The 18,257-nt window shown below is 45.2% G+C and overlaps 2 long non-coding RNA genes across 2 annotated transcripts in view; both read left to right on the top strand.

The window, feature by feature from the left end:
* LOC144694527 (uncharacterized) overlaps nt 1–18,257 on the top strand; it is a 59,107-nt gene that overhangs the window by 25,988 nt on the left and 14,862 nt on the right. The window lies entirely within an intron of this gene.
* Nucleotides 5,280–10,070, top strand: LOC144694702 (uncharacterized). Its single transcript, XR_013579814.1, has 3 exons — nt 5,280–5,407; nt 8,959–9,070; nt 10,029–10,070. It is a non-coding gene; the product is annotated as an uncharacterized LOC144694702 (long non-coding RNA).

Genomic DNA, 18,257 nt, shown 5'->3' with positions numbered 1-18,257 from the left:
GCAGTCTGACTGAAGGGGCAGAGCAATCTATTCATTCGCTCTTCAGTCCCTCTTTTGCTGAGCACAATGCCACCATAAATTTTCAGTAATTCTCTTTGTCTAAGTTCTGTCCCACGTCTGCCGAGTTTCTTTTGTAGTGAGTAAATTGCTGTTTTGCTTCTTTCTGCTGCGGACAGGACAGTGGACATGTGCAATCAGGGGGTGGTGATTCCTCCCCTCTGAACCAACTCGACAGCAAAGGCACTGAACAGGTTGACAGACAACAAACACCGGCTCAGAGAAAAAGGAAAAGCAGTTTCCATGGTAACTGGGAAACTGATCAGAGACGGGTAAAGTTGTGATTCATGGAAAACCTGTTACTAAGGCTTTGGTTCTTTTTTGGCACAATTTCACTGAAGGGGCTAACCGGTCTCTCTCGCCAACAATGACATTCTGTGTCTGTGATTCCCCCACACGGTGATGGGACGTGGGTCTGTGTCTGTGATTCCCCCACACGGTGAGGGGATGCGGGTCTGTGTCTGTGATTCCCCCACACGGTGAGGGGACTCGGGTCTGTGTCTGTGATTCCCCCACATGTTGAGGGAACATAGGCCTGTGTCTTTGATTCCCCCACATGGTGATGGGACTTGGGTCTGTGATCTCAGGATACAGTGGAAGATCAATATTCAGTCTCGGAGTCCATGAGTAGGACAGACAATAAAACAAAAGCAGCTCATATTCCTTCTACAGGCCAGTATCCAATGGAAAGTTTAAGCGTTTGTTCGTACGAGGAAAGCATATGATTGTGATGCCCTCACAGCGGAATAGCCTGCCTAGGCTCACTGCCTAGATTCACGGGAACTGTTGAATACTGGTGGCTGTTGAAGCCATCCTGAGTGATGAGTTTGCACCATGAGTCTGGGGACTAAGAGAGAGGACTGCAGGCAGTTCCACGATTCCTCCTCTGATTTCTGTCTCTGATTCTTTTTCCAGGTTTATAATCTTCGCCGATTATCCTACCCCCAGGAAGTGGATGTTAAACAAATCCCAGACTCAGAAGAGTGCAGCCTCATCGGAGATTTCGCTAAAGTAAGAACCATCTCAGACTCCATTCTTTTTCTCTCTCCTGCTCCTTCTTACACACTCCCTGCTCTCCTGTCTCCCACTCCGTTATTCACACCCCCTCTCCCTCCCCCATTACACCTATCCCATCTCCCTCCTGCACCCTGTGTCGAGGGAGCTTTACTCTGTATCTAACCCTGTGCTGTACCTGTCCTGAGAGTGTTTGATGGGGACAGTGTAGAGGGAGCTTTTCTCTGTATCTAACCCCATGCTGTACCTGTCCTGGGAGTTCTTGATGGGGACAGTATAGAAGGAGCTTTACTCTGTATCTAACCCCCGGATGTACCTGTCCTGGGAGTCAAACAGTGAGTACCTGTGACTGGAGATTGCTGCATGCCCAGCTGTGACATTCCTAATATTACTTGAGTGGGAAGTTCAGGAAAGATTGAGACAGATGATGACGGTTCTACTCTTGCTCCTTGCTCTAGGCCTGTGTTTTGCCAGTCGAAGAGGGGAAACATCAGGATCTGAAATATGTTTCAGCTCGCACAGTGAGTACTGCTATGGCATTGGGGACAATTCACAACTCACTGGCACCCAGACTGGTCTATCAGCAAAGGGTGTTTGTGAAACCGTACACTCCAGCAAACTCCCTGCTTCAGTTCTTGGCCTTGGAAACCTGTCGGTATAGTTGCTTCCACCCTAGTGTCATGGCTCTGATGATGGAATTTTAGCCAAGGGCAGGGTTGATGTGGAAGGAGGTTAGGGACAAGATCTATAGGAACAGGAGGAGACCTTTCAGCCCCTCGGGCCTGTTCCACTATTTAATGAGATTGTGGCTGATGTGCATCTTAACTCCATTGACTGGTTCTGGTTGAGCAACCCTCAGTACCCTTCCCCAATAAAAATCTATCAATCTCAGTTTTGAATTTGGAGGGTTAGAGTTCCAATTTCCACTACACATTAAAACCATAGAAAAGTTACAGCACAAAAGGAGGCCATTCGGCCCAACTTGTCCATGCCAGCCCGAGGACACCCAGGTGCCCTTTCTAATCCCACCTTCCTGCACCCAGCCCATAGCCCTGCAGCTTACAGCACTTTAGGTGCAGATCCAGATACTTTTTAAAAGAGTTTAGAGTTTCTGCCTCTATCACCAACTTGGGCAGCGAATTCCAGACACCCACTACTCTCTGCGTAAAAAAGTTCTTCCTCATGTCCCCCCTACACCTTCTGCCACTTATCTTGAATCTATGTCCCCTGGTTCTAGAATTCTCCACCAAGGGAAACAATTTTATCCTGTCCACTCTATCTATTCCCCTCATAATTTTGTACACCTCAATCAAGTCACCTCTCAGCCTTCTCTGGTCTAAGGAAAATAACCCAAACCTATCCAATCTCTCCACGTAGCTATGTTTTTCTAACCCTGGCAACATTCTTGTAAACCTCCTCTGCACTCTCTCCAGAACTATTACGTCCTTCCTGTAATGTGACCAGAAATGCACACAATACTCCAGTTGTGGCCATTGTGTAAAGAAACTTCCTGACATCACCCCTGAACAGCCTGGCTCTCATTTTAAGTTTTTTTCTGGATTCTATCCTGGACTCCCCCCACCACCTATCTATCCAATTAAATCCTTTAATCACCTTAAACACCATTATTATAGCGCTTCTATACTCAAAGGGAATACTAGCTGAGTCTATGCAAACATTCCTCACATTTTAATTCTGTAAGCCCCTCTGTAGGATTCTGGCAAATCTGTGCTGCACCTTCTCCCAGGTCAGTCTATCCTTCCTGAGGTGCCCAGGTCTGAACCAAGTTACCCCAGATAGGGTCAGACTAAAGCTCTGTACAACTGAAGCATAACTTCATGTCCTTTATATTCCAGTACACTTGGGATAAAAGCTGACACTCCATTGGCCTTTTTGATTACTTTTTGTACCCATGCTGTACTTTTTGTAAGAATGCCCATACATGGACACCAAAATTCCAATGTTCCTTCACAGCTTCTAGTCTCTCACTCTTAGGAAATTGTTCCAATTTACCTTTCTTGGATCCAGTAATGACCGCATTGGTGAATCGCCACTGCACCCGCTCAAGGCCATTTGTATCCTTCCTGAATGCAGTTCAGCTGTGATGCCCCTTACAATGCAATAGCCTGCACATGCTCTCCGTGTGGGCCCTGGTGCAAAATCGTGGCGTTTGGAGCAAGAGCAGCTGGGCTCCATGGAGTCTGTGTCCTGGCAAGATCTCAGTGCGAGGGGGAGAGGTGAAAATTCGACTCTTCCTTGACCAGGCGTTGGCTTTTAGGGTTGTGCCAAGCTCCGTCTCTCTCTGCCATGACCCCTCCCACAACTCGACCTCACCACTGCAACAATATTCCTTTCCTTCTCTTTTCCAACCTTGTCTTCTCTAGCACCTTGCCTTTACTTTGGGACCCCGATACAATGCAGGTTAACATTCCCAGTGCAATACTGAGGGAGTGCTGAACTGTCAGAGGTGCTGTCTTTCAGGTGAGACATTTGGGATCCTGTTTGCCCTCTCAGGTGGATATAATGGATCCCGTGGCACTATTTCGAAGAAGAGCAGGGGAGTTCTCCCCGGTGTCTTTGCTAATATTTATCCCTCAACCAACATCCCAAAAAAACACTAAGATGAAAGCAAAATACTGCAGATGCTGGAAATTAAAACAGAAAATGCTGGAAAAACTCAGCAGGTCTGGCAGCATCTGTGGAGAGAGAAACAGAGTTAATGTTTCGGGTCCATATGACTCTTCACGGACTCGAAACGTTAACTCTTTTCTCTCTCTACGGATGCTGCCAGACCTGCTGAGTTTTTCCAGCATTTTGTTTTTATCTAAGAAAACAGATTATCTCGTCATTTTCACATTGCTATTTGCGGGAGCTTGCTGTGTGCAAATTGGCTGCTGTGTTTCCTACATTACAACAGTGACGACACTTCAGAAAATTAAATAATTGGCTGGAAAGCGCTTTGGGATGTCCCTCGGTAGTGAAAGGCGCTAGGGAAATGCAAGTTCTTTCTTTTTTCTCTCTGTCATGAGGCAATGATCTCGCTGAGGTTTTGTGATGTTTTACAGGTAGCAGCTCTGCTGGGTGGGGAGTTTGAACATGTCATTGATGAGTATGTGATAGTGGATTGTCGCTACCCATATGAATACAATGGAGGGCACATAAAGGTTTGTTTCTTACTCGCTGTTTGTGGCCTGTGGGGTTGTGACCGTGTTTCTTCTGCTTTACATTTCAAATTCTAGTTGGTTGTCCCTTTTCCTCCACCTTATCCCCCCACCGCCGACAAGCAGGTGGACAAGGGGGAGACCCTAGTTCTGATATTATGACTGAGTATTGGCAGAGGAGGTCAGGGAGGGGGTTGGCGGTGGGGGGGGCGATACTGGAGGTTGCTCTTTCTGTCTGGGTTATTTTACTCTTTCCATTTGACTCCCTTCCCCTCACGTTTGACTGAAATGCATTCCCGAGAAAACTGCCTCCTACAAACTGGACCCGCTGCACAGTGTTAGGTTCCCCATTCCCATTTCTACTCCTGATCCAGCTATCCAAGAGGACAGGATTGTGTTTCTCTATGAGTGATGCCTAGTGTGGTCGAATGGCCACCCACTGCCTAGCCACATGCATAAGTGTTGGCCACGTAAACAAATAGATTGAAAGGTGAGCCAGACCCAGTGGAATTATTTCATTGTGATGTGACTCCTCGTCTTGTCAACTATTGTTCAGGGGGCAGCACTCGGGCTTCTGAGTCAGAAGATTGAGGTTCAAACCCATTCCAGAGATGTGAGCATAAAAATCTAGGTTGACGCTGCAGTGCAGTGAATGCTGCAGTGTCAGAGGTACAGTTTTTTGGATGAGATGTTAAACCTGTCTACCCACTCAGGCGGATGTAGAGAGATCCAACAGCATTTTTTGAAGAAGACCAGGGCAGTTCTCCCTGGTATCCTGGCAAATGTTAATCTCTCAATAAAAATCACCAAAACAGATTATCTGATCATTATCACATTGCTGTTTGTGAGAGCTTGCTGTGCGCCACTTGGTTGTCATGTTTCCTATGACACATCAAAACCATACTAATGGGATGTCCTGAGGTTGTGAAAGGTGCTATTGAAATGCAAGTCCTTTTTCCCTAATCACGGAGAGGGAAATAGAACATTTTCCACTCTGTCCATCCTGTTCATTCTGAAGCCTTTTCCCCGTGTGTTTTGCAGGGAGCCCTGAACCTGTACACAGAGGAGCAGCTGATCAACACATTCGTTCCAAGTCAGGCATTGCCATATCCCAGGAAGCATTGTAGGGTCATCATCTTTCACTGCGAGTTCTCCTCGGAGCGAGGTCCCAAATTGTAAGTGTCACTAACACTCTGCTGTTTCCATTCTCTCCACTCCCCTCACCATTGCCCTTCTCTAGCTGCTGCCAGTCCCACACATGTGGCTATCTTCTTCCAAGGGCCCATTCTCCATGTGTATACCTGAGAGATGAGCATTACAAAGTTACTGATCATGGGAGACACCCAGGCTGAAGCCAACTCTGATTTCATCTCTACTCAACATATACAATCACAAAGATAAAAACAAAAAGCTAAAAGCTACTGCGGATGCTGGAAATCCAAAACAAAAACAGAACTACCTGGAAAAACTCAGCAGCTCTGGCAGCATCGGCGGAGAAGAAATCAGTCAACGTTTCGAGCCTTCACGGCCCTTCGGCAGAACTGAAGCATAGTTAGAAGAAGGGAGAAATATAAATTGGTTTAAGGTTGGGGGGTGGGGGGGGGTTGCTGGTGGGGGGGCTGGTGGGGGGAGAGAGAGACACATTGAGGGTGTGGTGATTGTGGAGATGAGCAGATAATCAAAAGATGTCACAGACAAAAGGGTCAAAGAGGTGTTTTGTCTGAGAAAAGTGCTAATTAAGAATGGAGGACAGGATATTCAAAGTACAGCTCTAGTGGGGTTGGGGTGGAAAGGCTAACAAGGTTTTAGTTTTAGATTAAAAAATAATGGAAATAGGTGGGGAAAGAAGAACCTATATAAATTATTGAAAAATAAAAGCGGGGGGGTGGGTGGGGGGGGAAGAAACGGGGTGGGGATGGGGGGAGGGGGAGTTTAAGATCTAAAGTTGTTGAATTCAATATTCAGCCCGGAAGGCTGTAAAGTGCCTAGTCGGAAGATGAGGTGCTGTTCCTCCAGTTTGCGTTGGGCTTCACTGGAACAATGCAGCAAGCCAAGGACAGACATGTGGGCAAGAGAACAGGGTGGAGTGTTAAAATGGCAAGCGACAGGGAGGTTTGGGTCTTTCTTGCAGACAGACCGCAGGTGTTCTGCAAAACGGTCGCCCAGTTTGTGTTTGGTCTCTCCAATGTAGAGGAGACCACATTGGGAGCAACGAATGCAGTAGACTAAGTTAGGGGAAATGCAAGTGAAATGCTGCTTCACTTGAAAGGAGTGTTTGGGCCCTTGGACGGTGAGGAGAGAGAAAGTGAAGGGGCAGGTGTTGCATCTTCTGCGTGGGCATGGGGAGGTGCCATAGGTGGGGGTTGAGGAGTAGGGGGTGGTACAGCTCCTCCATCACCCCCTACTCCTCAACCCCCACCTATGGCACCTCCCCATGCCCACGCAGAAGATGCAACACCTGCCCCTTCACTTCCTCTCTCCTCACCGTCCAAGGGCCCAAACACTCCTTTCAAGTGAAGCAGCATTTCACTTGCATTTCCCCTAACTTAGTCTACTGCATTCGTTGCTCCCAATGCGGTCTCCTCTACATTGGAGAGACCAAACGCAAACTGGGCGACCGTTTTGCAGAACACCTGCGGTCTGTCCGCAAGAAAGACCCAAACCTCCCTGTCGCTTGCCATTTTAACACTCCACCCTGTTCTCTTGCCCACATGTCTGCCCTTGGCTCACTGCATTGTTCCAGTGAAGCCCAACGCAAACTGGAGGAACAGCACCTCATCTTCCGACTAGGCACTTTATAGCCTTCCGGGCTGAATATTGAATTCAACAACTTTAGATCTTAAACTCCCCCTCCCCCCATCCCCACCCCGTTTCTCCCCCCCCCCCTTTTTTTTCAATAATTTATATAGATTCTTCTTTCCCCACCTATTTCCATTATTTTTAAATCTAAAACTAAAACCTTGTTAGTTTTTTCCACCCCACCCCCACTAGAGCTGTACTTTGAATATCCTGTCTTCCATTCTTAATTAGCACTTTTCTTAGACAAATATCACCACCTTCAACACCTCTTTGATCCTTTTGTCTGTGACATCTTTTGATTATCTGCTCCTATCACGGCTTGCTTATCTCCACAATCACCACACCCTCAACTTCTCTCTTCCCCCCCCGCCCCCCCCACCTTAAACCAGTTTATATTTCTCCTTTCTCCTAACTATGCTTCAGTTCTGCCGAAGGGCCATGAAGGCTCGAAACGTTAACTGATTTCTTCTCCGCCGATGCTGCCAGACCTGCTGAGTTTTTCCAGGTAATTCTGTTTTTGTTTTGGATTTCCAGCATCCGCAGTAGCTTTTAGCTTTTTGTTTTTATCTCTGTACTTTGAGTGTCCTGTCTTCCATTCTTAATTAGCACTTTTCTTAGACAAATATCACCACCTTCAACACCTCTTTGATCCTTTTGTCTGTGACATCTTTTGATTATCTGCTCCTATCACTGCTTATCTCCACAATCACCACACCCTCAACTTCTCTCTCCCCACCCCCGCCGCCCCCCCCCTCCCCCCACCTTAAACCAGCTTATATTTCACCCCTCTCCTAACTATGCTTCAGTTCTGCCGAAGGGCCGTGAAGGCTCGAAACGTTAACTGATTTCTTCTCCACCGATGCTGCCAGACCTGCTGAGTTTTTCCAGGTAATTCTGTAAGAGTTAACGACATTGCTGTGGATCTGAAGTCACATGTAGGCTAAATTTCCAGATTGGCTTTTATGACAATCAGCATCATACGAAATAAATATCACCCAGGTTCCTGGGATTAACTCATTAGACTTTTTAAATTCGAGATATTTATTGAATTCAAATTTCACCATCTGCCATGGTAGGATTTGAACCCAGGTCCCCAGAGCATTACCCTGGGATCTCTGGGTTACCAGTCCAACACCTCCCCTATCAACATCACAAAAACAGATTATCTGGTCATTGCTGTTTGTGCAATCTTGCCATGAGCAAATTAGCTGTCAGGTTTCTGACATTAAAACAATGACTACACTTCAAAAGTACTTCACTGCCTGAGAACCTCTTTGGAGCATCCTGAGGGTTGTGAAAGGTGCTATATCATTGTAATTTCTTTCTTTCCTTCCTTCTCCTGTTGGCTTGTTTCCTCCAGTAGCACACTTTCTCTCTGGTAGCACAATTTCTCGCTGGTGGCACACATTATGTAGCTGGTGAGAGGTAACCCAGCCCCAGTCCCCTTGCTAGTAATAGTCCTGAGTCAGGTGCATGAGAATGCCTTGAGTTTCATGTGACCTTCTTGTTTCCTTTCTGCCCTGTGGGCTGATAAACTGCTGAGTCTCTGCTTTACAATGAGATCCAAATCGACTCCAGTAAGAAATCGCACGCATAAACCCCATTGGCCAACAGGGTGACCAACTGTCCCATTCTCCACGCTAAAGTGTCCCTAACATATTTCCCCAGGAGTTGGTCACACTAAACTTAATATCCCACTGCACACAGCACTAAAGCAGCTAATATGTGACATGAACGTGAGCAGCTCAGAGTCAAATGACACGTGTTGTATAATTCGATTTTTAAAATGACAAACAGCTGCAAATTAATCAAGTAAATATCAGGTGACCCACATAAGGTTTGAACCAATGATCTTGGTGTTATCAACACCTGATGAAACCAACTGATCTGTTCCCCACACAAAGTTTTATTCTCTTTCTCTCCCTAGTTGCCGGAATCTCAGGAGAATGGACCGGAATGCAAATGTGTATCCCAGCCTCTGTTTTCCAGAACTTTACATATTAAAGGACGGATACAAGGAATTCTTCCAGGAGTTTGAGGTAACTCAGCTGGGATTGCCACCAGTTAACATGGCCAAAGGGGCAAATTCAGGAGCAGCTGATGGGGAGTTTAAACAGACAGAAACTATAAGAGAGAGTATGCAGGAAAGCTAGCGAGAGTGACAGAAATAGAGGGCCTAATTTTAACTCTATATAAGTGAATGGTCATTGTGTGAGTTAAAATCATGCCTGGAGTGTGTATGAGAGAGACAGAAAGGGAAGGAGAGAGGGGGAGCTGGAAAAAGAGATAGAGAGGGTAAGACAGAGAAGAGAGGGAGAACAAGAGATAATGTGATAAATGGAGAGGAGAAGTAAGGAGCAGAGGGAGACAGAAAGAGAGAGTATGAGATAATGATAAAGAGAGAAATGCCAAGAAATTCCTTGGAGTTTCCCTAGATCATCCGTGGTAACATCAGAAGATTGGCAGAAGCTGTGATTACCCAGCATATCTGGAGTTTACACCAATCCTATGCCAAGTTGCATGGACCAATCAGGAGCATTACCTGAGGAAATTTGGTGGTAAGAGAGAGCGAGAAGAGTGTGTGAGAGAGGTAGTGAATGAAGGAGAAGAGTGAGAGACAGCAAGGTGGAGAGGCAGTGAAAGAGATAGATAGATAGACAAGAAAACAGGTGAGATGGACTGGTACATAGAGTATGAGTGAGAGATAGAAAAGAGAAACAAAGGGCCTTGGCAGAGACATGGGCACAGAGAGAAAGAGAGAAATGGAAAGGCAGATAGACAGGTAAAGGATGAGACAATAATTGAGAAAGGAAGGAACTAAAGGACAAGAGAAAGTTATACTGAGAGAAATTGACAGACTAAGATGATGAAGAGAAAGAAAGAGAGAAGCCAAAGAGAGAGATAGTTTGCACCAAGGCAGGTGATGAGCTCTGGGGAAGCGACTGTGTGCTTTCCCTTGTATGCTGTCATCTTTTAACCTATTTCTCTGTCGTGTAGACATTCTGTGAACCTCAGGGATACGTCCAGATGCACCACAAGGACTACAGAGAGGAACTTCGCACAATCCGCAGGAAAGTGCGTTCGGTGGCTGCATATCGCAGGCGAAAGGAACTATTCAAAACAGCAAATGGACACTGAAAGGATGGCCGAGATTTTGGCTTCAGAACTAACCTTAAATAACTTTTATGGGTTAAAGTCCTGCTCACTTTCCATACCCTTTATTGGTCACAATCAATGTCGACCATCCCTGACAGGAGCTCACTCACAGACTATTCAGAGCCTTTGCTTGGAGGCCAAGCAAATTCATATTCGAAAAAGCAGAAGCTTAAGTAATGTCTGTATTCCAAGTGACCCAGGGGGAATCTTACCACTGTGCCAACTGTTCCCATCAAACACTCCCAGGACAGGTACAGCATGGGGTTAGATACAGAGTAAAGCTCCCTCTACTCTGTCCTCATCAAACACTCCCAGGGTAGGTACAGCACAGGGTTAAATACAGAGTAAAGCTCCCACTACACTGCCCCCATCAAACACTCCCAGGGTAAGTACAGCATGAGGTTAGATACAGAATAAAGCTCCCTTGTATGACCCCCCTTCTCTGGTCCACAAGTTCTTGTCCCTACCTTTGATATTAATGGCACAACAACCTGGGATACTGTTTCACTAAATGTGAAACACCTTTATTAAATCTCTAAGCAATAGTACATACTCACAGTGACTCTGGTTGCTTAGGAATCCCGCGAGTTAGGGTCCGTCTCAGCTGGTCAGTTCTTCAACAGATCTCCCACCGCACCTTCAGAATGGCTGACCAGGCCATTGTACCGCCTACAGTAACAATGTCCTTGAGGGCTGTGTCTTTATGCATCTTCCTGCACCTGTCCTTTGGCATATAAGGTAATACCTTGAATCGGATCATCCGATTGGCTTATTAATCCCACCCTTGCCATCCAGAACCACCCCTATGTGGTCATATCTGCCCTTGGAGGGGGGGGGATGGGGCAGTGGGGGTCGTGTCTCCAGGTGCATGCCAACAATGGGTGTGATTACTGTATCTTGTGGCAGAAAGAAGGTCATTCACATATTCCTGGATGGCTATTGTCTAGTTAAGGTTTGGCCGGAATTTTACATCCCCATGGGCATCAAGCGTCATGGCGGGCGTGAGCAGACAATATGGTTAGAGGGCCAAAAATCAGTTTCAGGCCATCGTGAAACCAGTTTGCGATCGTCCGCTCCACCTGTCAATGGCTTTTCCCACCGCCAGAAGTCAGGAACATCATATAATTATAAGCCGGAATCATCTAGATCATCTCAGGACGTTGGTGTGATTGCGCCCTGACGTGTTTCACAACTGTACATTAGCGACGTGTACCAAGGCGGGCTGCACTTTGCTCGGGACTTCCAGGTTTTTTTGCCTACCTTGCTTCGGGCAGCACTCGCAGTCATCAGCACCAGGCTTTGCAGGCAGCACCACATCACTTTTAGGGTGGCTCATGGGCAGGTGTCTACCTACCAGTCCAGCCGTAAGGCGGGGGTGGCTTTTCAATGTCTGCAGGGCCAGGGCTCGCTTGGGGAAGGCAGAGGTGGCCTCAGGCAAGGGAAGAGGCTGAAGGGCGAGGGCTGTACTGGGGAAGGAGGGTATCCCAGGGTGTGTGTGGGGGCATGCAAGTGGCCTCAAGATGGTGAGGGATGAGGAGGCAGTCTCCAGAGGAGATGAGGCCAGATGGAGATGTGAGGGTGTGTGAGAGAGTGAGTGATGATGTCCCTTGAGCTGGCAGTGAGTGAGATGCCAGTGAATGTGTGATGGGCTTGTGAGGGTGTGAGTTTAGTGTGACGAGATGGTTGCCTTACCCTGGCAAGAGATCATTGATCTGTTTTCTGCACTGGAAGACCGATCTCTTGAGTGCAGCATTGGCACTCACCACCTCTGCCACCGCCTCCCAAGCTGGAGTGGTGAGACTGTTTGGCATCCTGCAGCCAGAATGGGGTTAGAGGACATCGCGGCGGCCATCCGCAGAGCCCTGAAGGCGTCCCAGGGATGCGTTACTGAATCAGGGGGGACTGCACTTTTCTTGGCTTTTGGAGCCATGTCTTCACCGATACCTTCCTGGGCTGCAAGCATTGAGAAGTTTGCACGCAAACAGACTTTTTAAATATGGCGCCCTGCATGAGGAAGCGGCGAGGTAACAGCGTGACAGGCAAATCGGAGCCGTCCGCCAGTGAGATGGCGTGTTTCCTGTGGCTGTATTATTAATGAGGTGGGAATGGGATGATACCGTCCGAAAAACCACCATAGCGGTCGGCAGGTAAAACATTTTTTCTCACCCGCAACTTCACTTAGTGCAAATCTGGGACCATTCTGCCCAAAATGTCCATGACCATCTACCACCTCAGGGACCTGCCCTCATATGCCTCTGTGTGTGTGTCTGTTTAGTTGAAAATGTCTTTATTTTTACAAAGTTTAATATGAGCTTCAGTGATGTCTTCAGTCAAAACTCTTCTCCATAGCTCCGTCTTCTTCCCACCATGAGACAAACTCTGTCCACAGGACTCCACCACAACCAACTTAAATTTGTTAATACAAAAGAAATAAAAGCATTGTTACATGATTAAATGTGATTAGTACAATTTAAATGATGCATTGGCTTACACCCTCTACACTGTCCTCATCAAACACTCCCAGGACAGGTACAGCACAGGATTAGATGCAGAGTAAAGCTCCCTCTACAATGTCCCCATCAAACACTCCCAGGACAGGTACAGCACGGGGTTAGATGCAGAGTAAAACTCCCGCTAGTCTGTGCCAATCAAACACTCCCAGAACAAGTACAGCAAGGGGTTAGATACAGAGTAAAGGCCCTTCAATACTTTGTCAACAAACAAACTAAAAATGAAAATGTCAAGTTGCAATCCAATTTTTGATCATTTTCTGTAACTTTTTGGAAAATATCTGAGTATCATTGATGTTTCAGGGCTCTGTGAAGATTTTTAAGTAAACGTTAAAATTACATGAATTTAAAATGTGTATTAAAGCTAAATGAACCGGTTTGTGAGAGGGAGAGAACAGCGAGACTTCATAAAGAGTGCAAGAGGGAGAGGAGGAGATGTTTGGTGAGTGACAGGTGAGTAAACACTATATAAATTTTAAGGTATGTCAGTGCAGCTCAGCCATGTGCAATGTGCATCCTGCAGGATGTGGGAAGTCACGCAGGCACAATGTGCCCTCGATGACTACATTTTCAGGAAGTGTCACCAATTGCAAAAACTTGAGCTCGTGCTGCAGAACTTGAGCAGTGGCTGGAGTCACTGTGGTGCATCCATAAGGCTGAGGATTATGTGGAAAGCATGTTTAGAGAGGTGGTTGCACTGCAGCTAAGAAGCACACAGGCAGAGTGGGAATGGTTGACCACCGGAGTATCTAAGAGAAACAGGCAGGTAGTGCAGGAATCCCCTGAGGCTATCTTGCTCTCTACCCACTTTTCCATTTTGGATACTGGTGAACGAGATGGTTCCTCAGAGGGCTGTAGCAAGGGCCAAGTTCGTGGCACCACGGGTGGCTCAGCTGCACAGGAGGGGAGGAGGAAAAGTGGAAGAGCTTTAGTGGTAGGGGATTCCATAGTAAGAGGAGCAGACAGGCATTTCTGCGGCTGTAGATGTGACTCCAGCATGGTATGTTGCTTCCCTGGTGCCAGGGTCAAGGATGTCACAGAGCGGCTGCAGGACATTCTTTTGGGAGAGGACAAGCAGCCAGAGGTCATGGTCTATACTGGGACCAATGACATAGGCAGGAAAAGGGACAAGGTACAGAAAGCAGATTTTAGGAAGTTAGGAAGGAAATTGAAAAGCAGGACCTCAAGTGCAGTAATCTCAGGATTATTCTCAGTGCCATGTGCTAGTGAGCATAAGAAAAGGAACATTGAGTCATTCAATACGTGGCTGGAGAAATGGAGTAGGAGGGAGGGCTTTAGATTTCTGAGGCATTGGGACTGGTTCTGGGGCAGGTGGGACCTGTACAAGAAGGAAGGGTTGCACCTTAACAGAACTGGGATTAATGCCCTCGTGGGGAAGGTTTAAACTAGATCGATAGGGGGATGGGAACCTGATGGAAAATTCAGAGAGGAGGAGAAAAGCTGGCAGTGGGAAGTAGAGATGTATTAACTGATAAGGAGGATAAATCAGAGAGTAGTATCAAGGTAAATAGAATATTTGGAGAGTTTGATAGAACTAGAGGAGGCAATAGTAAGCCATTAGATGGGGTCAGAGCAAGAGGGAATGTTAAAAAGCATACATCAGGATTAATGTGAACATTATAATGCAATTAATATGTGAATGCATGGAGTGTGGTCAATAAGATGGGTGAACTACAGGCACAGGTTGGCTATATACAGGACCGGGCATTAAATATTCCTGGGTACAAGGTATTTAGGAGAGACAAGGTGGTGGGGGGAGTAGAAGTATTGATTAAAGATAGTATTACAGTTCTGGAGAGAGAGGATGTTCCAGACGGGTCAAGGACAGAATCTCTTTGGCTAGAGGTAAGGAGTGAAAAAAGTACAATAACATTGTTCAGCGTAGTATATAGTCCTCCAACTAGTGGAAGGGATGTAGAGAAACAAATTTGCAAAGAAATTACAGAGGGGTGCAAGAATTATAGAACAATTATAATGGAGGACTTCAATTATCCAAACATAGACTGGGATAGGAATAGTGCAAAGAGGCAAGAGTTCCTGGAGCATGTTCAAGATAATTTTCTGCAGCAGTATGGCTCCGGTCCAATGAGGCACTGTTGGACCTGGTTCCGGGGAATAAGTTGGCTCAAGTGGATCAATTATCAGTGGGAAAGCATTTAGGGGACAGTGACCATTTTATCATCAGGCTTAGGTTGGCCACGGAGAAGGGCAAGGAACAATCCCGAGCAAGGATAATTAATTGGGGGAAAGCCAACTTCGATGGGATGAAAATGCATCTGAGTCGAATGAGTTGGAATCAAATGTTGGCAGAAAAGATGGTGGCTGAACGATGGGCCACCTTCAAAGAAAAAGTATTGCAGGAAATGTCAAGGTAAATTCCCTTGAAGAGGAAAGGTAGGACAAATAAATCTAGAATGCCCTGGATGACGAGAGAGAGGTGAAGATGAAAAGGAAGAAGTGTGCATACGGCAGATGTCAGGTAGAAAATACAATGAAGAATCAAACTGAATATAGAAGGACCAGAGGGGAAGTGAAAAAAGCTAATCAGAAGAGCAAGGAGGGAGCATGAAAAGAGACTGGCAGCTAACATAAAAGGGAATCCCAAGGTCTCCTATAAGCGTGTAAACAATAAAAGGGTGATAAAAGAAAAAGTAGGGCCAATTAGGGATAAAAGAGGAGACTTGTATGTGGAGGCAGGAAACGTAGTGGAGGTATTAAATGAGTACTTTGCATCTGTATTTAAAAAGGAAGAGGATGCTACCCAGGCTGAGATGAGAGAGGAGGTAACTGGTACACTCAAGGAATTTAAAATTGAGAAGGAGGAGGTATTAGAAAGGCTATATTAACTTAAAATTGATAGGGTACTCGGACTGGATGAGATGCATCCAAGGATACTGAGGGAAACGAGCGTGGACATTTCAGAGGCACCGGTGATAATCTTACACCCCTGCTCAAAGGGTGCAAGGATAATGCCAGCAACTACAGACCAGTCAGTTTGACTTCAGTGGGTAGGGAAACTTCTGGAAGCTATAGTTCGGGACAAAATCAATAGTCACTTAGACAGGTGCGGAATAATTAAGGAAAGCCAGCAGGGATTCATTAAGGGAAAATCATGTTTAACTAACTTGCTGGAGTTTTTTGAGGAGGTAACAGAGAAGGTTGATAAGGGCATTGCTGTTGATGTGTATATGGATTTTCAAAAGGCTTTTGACACAATGCCACACAATAGACTTCTGAGCAAAATTCCAGCTCATGGAATAAAAGGGAAAGTAGGCATTTGGATAAGAAATTGGCTGAGTGACAGGAAACAGAGAGTAGTGATAAATAGTTGTTTTTCAGATTGGAGGAAAGTTTGTAGTGGAGTTCCCCAAAGGTCAGTGTTGGGACCCTTGCTCTTTTTGATATAAATTAATGGCGCAGGCTGTGGTGTGCAGGGCATGATTTCAAAATTTGTGGATGATACAAAGATTGAAAACATTGTCAACTGTGATGAGGATAGCCCTGAACTTCAAAAGGACATAGACATGTTGGTGGATTGGGCAGACAAATGACAGATGAAGTTCAATGCAGAGAAGTGTGAGGTGATTCATTTTGGCAGGAAGAATATGGAGACACAGTATAAAATAAAGGGAAAAACTCTAAAGGAGGTGCAGGAACTGAGGGACCTTGGTGTATATGTACATAAGTCATTGAAGGTGGCAGGGCATGTTGAGAGAGTAGTTAGTAAAGCATATGGTATCCTGGGCTTTATTATTAGGGGCATTGAGTACAAGAGTAAGGAGCTCATGTTGAATTTGTATAAAACACTAGTTAAGCCTCATCTGGAGTACTGCATCCAGTTCTGGGTGCCATCCTTGAGAAAGAATGTGAAGGCATTGGAGAGGGCACATAGGAGATTCAGAAGCATGATTCCAGGGATAAACAACTGTAACTATGAGGATGGATTGGAGAGGTTGGGACTGTTTTCCTTGGAGAAAAGAAGGCTGAGAGGAGACGTGATAGAGGTATTCAAGGTCCTGAGGGGCATGGACAGAGTAAATAGTGAGAAATTGCTCCAACTCAAGAGATCATCAAGAACTAGAGGGCACAGATTCAAAATAATGGCCAAAAGGAGAAGTGATGTGGAGAAAATTTTTTTACCCTGAGGGTGGTTGGAGTCTGGAACAAACTTCCTGAAAGGGTGGTGGAGGCAGGTTCGATTGAGGTATTCAAAAAATAATTGGATTAATATCTGAAAAGAGAGAATGTGTAAGGTTACGAGGATAAAGCAGGGGAGTGGGATTCGGTAAAATGCTCTTTCAGAGAGCTAGTGCAGAGTCGATGGGCCGAATGGCCTCCTTCTGCACTGTAAAGGTTCTGTGATTACCAAGCTATTTCAGTGCAGTTCCCTGGAATTTGAGCCCTGCAATACTAAGCCTCCTAGCTTCACAAAACTAAGCTGAAATAGTTTATACAACAATGATACATCTAGGATCACAGCACAGTCTAAGTAATGGAACAAACTGGTGGCTAATATACAGTATGGGGCGCGTATTGTATACACGTAATTACGGTGTCTGCTCACGAAACTGCTTTAGGCTTCAGTAATCTCAGCGTCAGATTGAAATAATTCAGATTCCGGTTGAAAGTTAATTATATATGAATAATTATTTGCACCAATGTTGCAAATATGCTAAAATTGTCATATTTTACCATGGAGCAATTAGCCCAAAGCGATGCAATATTTATATTTTGCCAATTTGTTTTATTAAAAGAACAGAATCAGGAATTTTTTTGCCAAGGTTTGCTTAGGCAATTTAGATTTTCTTTTGTTATGCTGGTTCAATACTGGCTTGCGCTGTCAGCTGCTATATATCGGACTAGCTGTAAATCCCAAAGACGTGCCTGACTCGGTGTTTGACTGCAATGCAGAAAGAGCGCCAGGGTTTTTAGCAGAGACCAGGAGAGAAAGCTTTCAAAAAGATGCTATCTAAATTTTTTATGCGAAGTATTAAATTGAAACGCGAAATATTGCAATGTCCCCACGTCTTATCTGATCCAGAAAATGCAGGCGCAACATTAAATGTAGAGTCTTTATATATATATATATAATTAAACACATATCTGTACTAATTACACATAAAATACTTTATACCTTAAATAATATACAGAAATTAAATTATGCATTAATATATATTATTTTCTATTTACATTAATATACACATTATATGGTATATTAATATTAATAATATCTATGTTTTAAATAGAAAAATGTGTAATTACCATAAACCAAATATTTATTCATGAAAGTGTTGCATTTATATCAATATACCTGGATAACATCTAGATTTAATTAACAATTAATTCAACTCCTTTTTCATTTCTTTAAACAAAAATGGACCTTGATAACAAATATTAATATAATCCTATGAAGGAATATTGAGTTTATGTGTTGTATATTGGGTATTATTAAGATACATTATTGACTGAGTTGGCTGGGCTGGGTAGCACTCACCTCTGAGCCAGAAGGTAGTGGGCATGAGTGCCACTCCCCAGACTT

The sequence above is a fragment of the Cetorhinus maximus genome, chromosome 20 (genome assembly GCF_964194155.1).
Source record: "Cetorhinus maximus chromosome 20, sCetMax3.hap1.1, whole genome shotgun sequence".
NCBI lineage: Eukaryota > Metazoa > Chordata > Chondrichthyes > Lamniformes > Cetorhinidae > Cetorhinus > Cetorhinus maximus.
Note: the sequence above shows the minus strand (reverse complement) of the source record. Positions and strands in the feature narration are given on the sequence as shown.